We start from the raw sequence: 6,354 nt of genomic DNA on the forward strand, positions 1-6,354 counted from the left end.
TTCTTTTGAATCATGGTTTTATTGTGCATAATTCCTAAATGCTGGCAGATAGAATGCAAGTTTCTGTGCTTAGGAGTTTATTTAATTTCTTTTCTTTTCAACGGTACACCAGAATTTCAACATGCTGCCAAACAAGTCAGAGAAGAGGGAAAGATGTGAGTGAGGAGGGGGATGACGTGGACGATGATAGCAAGTCTAAAATGTTCAGCAAATGCAATGTTTCTTTAAAATTCCCCTTTTTTGATATTAAAATTAAAAGTATTGTTTATAATCTGCATTCAATAATACAAAGTGAAGAGAGTAAGGAAGAGTGACCACATTCTATTATATGAGGGAGCTAAGGTATATTTATTCTGTTCTATTTCCACTAACTCTTATTCATTTGTTTCCTAACGGTGCTCCTAATTTCATCTTTATGTATTTTATAAATGACAAATTATTTCCTCCATACTTCCTTCTAATTAATTATTAACTGTGATTTGTTTAATAATTATCCTAATTTTAAATTTGTTTTATTAAATAGGAGAATATTTCTTCATTTATGATCACCTTGAAAAACCTGTGTACATTTTTATATACTGTCCCCTAAAATGAAGTAGCCTAAAATAAATCTATGCTCAAGTTCATTTGTTGGTGTTGTGCAGTGAGCTACTTAAAGTGACCCTTCTGCTTATCAATTTTTTAGCTCCTACCAAATGACTTGATCTGTCTGTTTTGGGTGCTATCTAGCTCCGACTCAGCAACCCCATGCAGGCCCAAACCGTGCCTGGACAGGCGCCATTTTCACAATTGTTGTTAAGTGTCAGCCCATTGTTGCAACAGATGTATCGGTCCATCTCATTGAGGGTCTCTCTCCTTTGCACGGACCCTCTACTAAAATACACGCATCATGTATTTTTCTAGGGACCGGTCTTTCCTGGCAACATGCCCAATATGAAGGAAGTCTTCCTGGCCTACCTTCTAAGGAACAGCTGGATGTATGCTTCCTCTGAGATAGATCTGCTTCCTTTTATGACCGTCTGTGACACTCTCAGTATTCTTTGCCAAAGCCATAATTCGACTAACTTGGCAGGACTGAAAAGGAGAGGTGCCTGCGGTCCACCAGGGTAATAAGGAACAGTGTCAGTCAGGAGCTTGTCTACGTCGAGTGTGGTACGAGGTGGAGCATGAAACGCTAATGAGGGAACGATGGAGTTTGATATAACCTCTAGTCTTACGATGAGCCATTCCAAAGAGGCAGAGGGACGCTCTGGCATCCAGAAAAAAGTGCCACGAGTGGTCTTTTGGACGGATCTTCCTGCACAGACAGACCCTTTTCAATGCAGACAGTAAAGAGGTGTGACGCCAAGGAGGATGAAGTCGGGAGACAGACACACGTCCGAGGAGTGAGTTCCTGACAATCCGATGAGAAAGGTGAGTGTCTGGGAGCTGGACTTGCCAGCCTATAGAGCTGGAACTACGCCCATTCAGGTTGAAGCCTCGTGCCAAATTGGGGTGTCTTTGAGAAGTAAAAGAGCGCTGTAACACTTGCCTAAACAGAGTAGGGACTGGGAAAAGGGCCAGGGCTGGAGGAAAGTGTGCTTGTGGGCATCACTAACAAAAAGCTCTTCTGATAAAAACACGCTGAACATTCCTGATGCTGACTGTAACCTGTTGCTTCCTTAATAAACCCCCTAATTGTGAGTATTATCTGTGAGATCTGTACGTCCACTGTTTCAAATGACCCAAGCCAGCAGAGAAGTTGATTATACTGGGGGTTGTACAGGAGGGAGAGTGGGTGTCAGGACTGTGAAACATTTGGAGGATGAACACACGTGTAACCCTTGCCTCTTAACAACCAGCCTTGGGTGGTGGAGGCTGACCTTGACTCCCACGCTCCCCTAGGCAGCGAGAGGCGGTCAGATACCATTCTCACATTTTTAGGAGTTGAAATAAAAGACATTAGAGAATTTTAAAATAGCAGCACTATCATTATAATATTTTGACACTTTGAAAAATAAAATACAAGTAAATCTTGGCTATTGCTAAATGTTCAGATGGCAGCTTTGATGGTTTAAAAGGTTTCCTTTTCTTTTCTTTCTTATCTTCATAGTGGATATAAGTCAAGTATATTTTAAAATGTGCATGCAGTTGAGCAAGCCGGTCATTTTCCTGAGATAGCTGGGAAATGTCACTATTCACTGATTAAAGGTATGTTCCTCTCAGCTAATCTTAACTGCTCGTCAGCTATTTATCGTTAGATTTCGTCAATTCATCGCCAGTTGCAGAGCAATGTGCATTCCTCATGCCTTAGTCAGACAGTTGAGAAAGACTTCTAGTTCATTTTGAAAACTTATTTTTGGAGATGTGTGATATATGATTCTGCATTCCAATGTATTACTTTACATGCTTTACACTAGAAATAACCTTTAATTATTTAGAAATATTTTCCAGATTTCAAAATCATTTTCTCAATAAATTAAGACATAAATATTTCATTTAAAAAGAACTCTCCATAATAATTTTTTAAATCACTCTGAGAATAATGGTGGGTTTGGGAAATTATCTGTTGATGGAACATGTTTAGAGCATTTTTAGGATGTTAGATACAAAGTATTATTTTGACTTGAATTGTTTATTCAATGAACTTAATTCTTCATTATTATCTATCTATATGATACCTATTGTGCAAATTAATATGAATCTAAGTTAAGACTGTATTAACAATATATCTTTCCTTATAGAGTTTAAGTCTAAATATAGCAAGGAATAACATAAATTATTATTATCATGTATGTAAAACATAATAATGTGTGTGTTTGCTCTGTAACAATAGGGTCTAAGATATATATAATATTCATGTTTTATTCAAAGTGTTTGTTCATAGAATATCCATATGAAGCAGATTCTGAGACAAATTTTCTCTATCTTTTTCTTATTTTAAAAATATTGCCAGCTATGGGTATTAAAACCTAGCAAGTGCCTTTCTGTCACCATGTCGATGATGCATTGAGCTCAGTAGCACCATATGGTTGGCATTAAGAGATCACCATGCAAAATAGTGCCACAAATCAAAGAAGGATGATGGGGAACAAATTGTCCAATCATTCGTTTCCATAATGCCTTTTAAATTTAAGAGCATGTTTGAACTATTCATTATTCTGTTTATGACCTAGAATCTGTCTCTCGGAGCAGCTGAAAGGTATATGACCCTGCACCTTCTCATTCCAATAAACTCCACGAACACAAAGAGCAAGCAGTCAACTCTACTCCAGAGTCTGACTCAGATGAATTCTTTGGCTGCAAAATGTCACAGCTAACAGCAGGTAAGGGTTGCATACATTTTGTTAATTTATCTAGCAGTTATTTTAATTACTTCTATTAATCTATGAATACTATAACATACACCCAACAGTTCAGTCACATTGAGAGGAGTTGTGCAATCACAACCACAATCACTGTTGGAACATTTTTGTCCTTCTTGTAGTCACTGGTGTGGACTCCCCATTTCTCGCAAACTTCCCTTCCATGCCCCCAGGTAATTATCAATCTAGTTATTTTCTCCATAAATCCACCAATCCTGCCTTCCATATCCAGGGAAATATACAAACCAAGGACAACAAACAAAAACAAACAAACAAAAGGGCCCAACAGCAATGGTCATATGAAAGAGACGGACCTCAAGGAAATTAAGCACCTAGAATAAATTGAAAATGAGACCTAATGACAAGGGGATACATTGCAGCCTACAATAGCTAAGAAAATATACTTTCAGTCGGATTTCTGTCTGATATTAGGGCTTTCCACATTCCTCCTCTATGGACAGTGGTGATTCACCTGGGGGTCCATCCACATAGCAATCCTGCAATTTTATTTGGGCTTCCACTATCATCTACAACATTCCACCAACCAGGTGTTTTTAATTTAGGCACTGGTACTGCTCCCCCCTCTGGGTTTGGATCTTATTAATTACAATCCCTGGACCCCACAGGCTGATGTGCTTCTTCTATGTGGATTTCGCTGAGTCCTCAATTAATTGGCTGCTTGTTTTGAAACAAGCCTTTAAGGCCCCAGACACATTTTCTTGATAGCCAGGAACCACCTGATTTCTTCACCACAATCTTGTATGGCATTAATAGCTTCAGTGATCTCCCCATAATGAAAAGTACCAGGCAATGCTTTTTCACAAGGATAAATTGTTCTTATATTAGCGCAACAATCAAGTGAGACTTCAAAATCCACTCATAAATCGATGGTTTCTCTAAGTCCCTGGTTCAATTTTGGAGACATCATTATCATTTGGTTGTACTGCATCACAGATCATCCCCATGGGTCTTCAGGTAATTCTATTGATAGGAACATTATCATCATCCGTGGGAAAAATACTGTTGTGCAATGGAAATTATACACTATAGGACATCTTGATAGACTCCAAATAACTAAATGTGTACATCGTCAAAACGTGGGTGATTGGACACTGGTTGCACAAGTCATAAGGGGTGGAGATATGGCGATGCTTTCACGAACACTCCCTTGCAAAGGCTGGACATTGCCAGGTAGACTGACCCTTGACAAGCAAAGGCAGAAAGCATGAAAGCCTCAAATGTACGTTAGTCTTGGTTTGTCATCCCTCGGGCACGCACAAGCAAGAGGTCTGCACGCACCCAAAGTCCAAACACTACCAACTCCCTAACCTTAGGAGGGTAATCATCTGCATCTTTTACCATGGTATGACAGCCTACAGTTCAAGGGAGTATTTTGGTTCCTCATTCTGCTAGAAGTGAGTTCCAGGCAAAGTGGGGTTTCCAATTCAGGCCCTTCTAGTGGTCTATGCAGGCTGATGTGTACATCAAAAGGACAGAGACGAATGTCCACGTTTTTCATGGCACCCTGCCCAGGTCGCCAGGGGTTGATTGGAAACGACTGCAAACTTGCCGGGTTGGGGCCTGATCCTGCATCTGTTCTCCCCCTGGGGTCTCCCTAAGTAATGCTAACCGTTTTTCTCAATGGCCGAGTGTCTCAGCAGGCTTACCCCCCATCCAAATTGTAATTGCCTTCTGTCATTCAGACATGTCACACACACACACACACCCTCCCATCTTGATCTGATTTCCCAGTAAGGCCCGCTACTGGTTTGGGATAACTTTAGAACACTGTTATATGGCAGGAATTATGTATCTTCTCCCTCTCCCCAAAACAAGGGAAACAGACTCAATCTGGAGTGAAGACACCTCTCATGAGGTAGTTTTTAAGATGTTCTAATAAAGATGTGATATATCATTTATGGGAAGTAGGTAGGCACACTACCTCGCCATCTGAAAGACTATATTCAAGCCTGTGGGAGCCAGAGACTACCTTTATCTGGTTTTTGTCCTAATAGTACTGGGCTCACACAGTATTTGTCCTTTTGTGATTGACTAACATCACTCAGTATAACAGCTTCCAAATTCATCCATATCATTGAGTGTTTTGTGGTTTCATCATTGTGTTCTAGGGATGTACAACAGTCCGTGTGCGTACGTATCAGAGGTCTTTAACCATTCTTCACCTGATGGGCATTTGAGCTGTTTCTTGAAGCTCTTGGAATGTTTTATTTAGCTCTGACGTCATCATTTCTTCCAGGTACCTTAGCTACTCTAAGGCGAAGACAGAGTTTCAGTCTCTTCTGACACCCTCTTTGATCTTTGCTTTCTTCTCTGTCTTTGTAATGCTTCTTTGCTTTCGTCATCTCTGAGGTCCTTGGTGCCTCCCACAGCTCATCCGGTCTTCTGTCATTACTGTCCGAAGGTGTCAGACCTCGAGACGCTGGTAGATTTAAGTGGGATAAGCTCGAGACCGTGCTTCGGCTCTTGCGGGCTTGTGTTCATTTTCTTCAGCTTCAACCCAAACTTACGTGTAGTAATTGTTGGTCTGTTTCAGTCAGCTTCTGGCCTGATTTTTGCTGCTAATAATGAGCTTCACCGTTGTCTCTTCATACAGATGGAGTCAATTTGATTTCTGTATATCCCATCTGGATAAAGTCACTTGTATTGTTACCTTTTGTGTTATTGAAAAAAATTGCTATAAAGTCATTGGTCTTGCAAAATTCTGTCATGTGGTCTTCAGCATCATTTCTATTACTAAGAACATATTTTCTAATTACTGTTCTTTCCTCTCTCTTTGTTTTCAACTTTTGCATTCCAATTATCAGTAATAATCCATGCATTTGATTGAATGTTTGATTGATTTTATACTGGGAACATTGGTAGAATTCTTCAAGGTCTGCATCATTCGTTTTGGTAGATGGTACATACATTTGAATAATAGCTGCATTGATTGGACTTCCTTGACTGAGGATATGCACATAATCCTGTCATGTACAGAATTGTACTTCAA

At 39.8% G+C, this 6,354-nt stretch overlaps 1 long non-coding RNA gene across 2 annotated transcripts in view; it reads left to right on the plus strand.

The window, feature by feature from the left end:
- The first annotated feature begins 1,123 nt into the window (after positions 1 to 1,123).
- LOC123522156 overlaps positions 1,124 to 6,354 on the plus strand; it is an 18,023-nt gene continuing 12,792 nt past the window's right edge. For both annotated transcript variants that reach the window (XR_006680447.1, XR_006680446.1), the window contains exons 1-3: positions 1,124 to 1,413; positions 2,093 to 2,190; positions 3,156 to 3,305. This is a non-coding gene — a long non-coding RNA (uncharacterized LOC123522156). The remainder of the gene's footprint in view (positions 1,414 to 2,092; positions 2,191 to 3,155; positions 3,306 to 6,354) is intronic.

The sequence above is a fragment of the Echinops telfairi genome, unplaced genomic scaffold (assembly GCF_000313985.2).
Source record: "Echinops telfairi isolate 266 unplaced genomic scaffold, ASM31398v2 ScPeMD7_2573;HRSCAF=3158, whole genome shotgun sequence".
Lineage (NCBI taxonomy): Eukaryota > Metazoa > Chordata > Mammalia > Afrosoricida > Tenrecidae > Echinops > Echinops telfairi.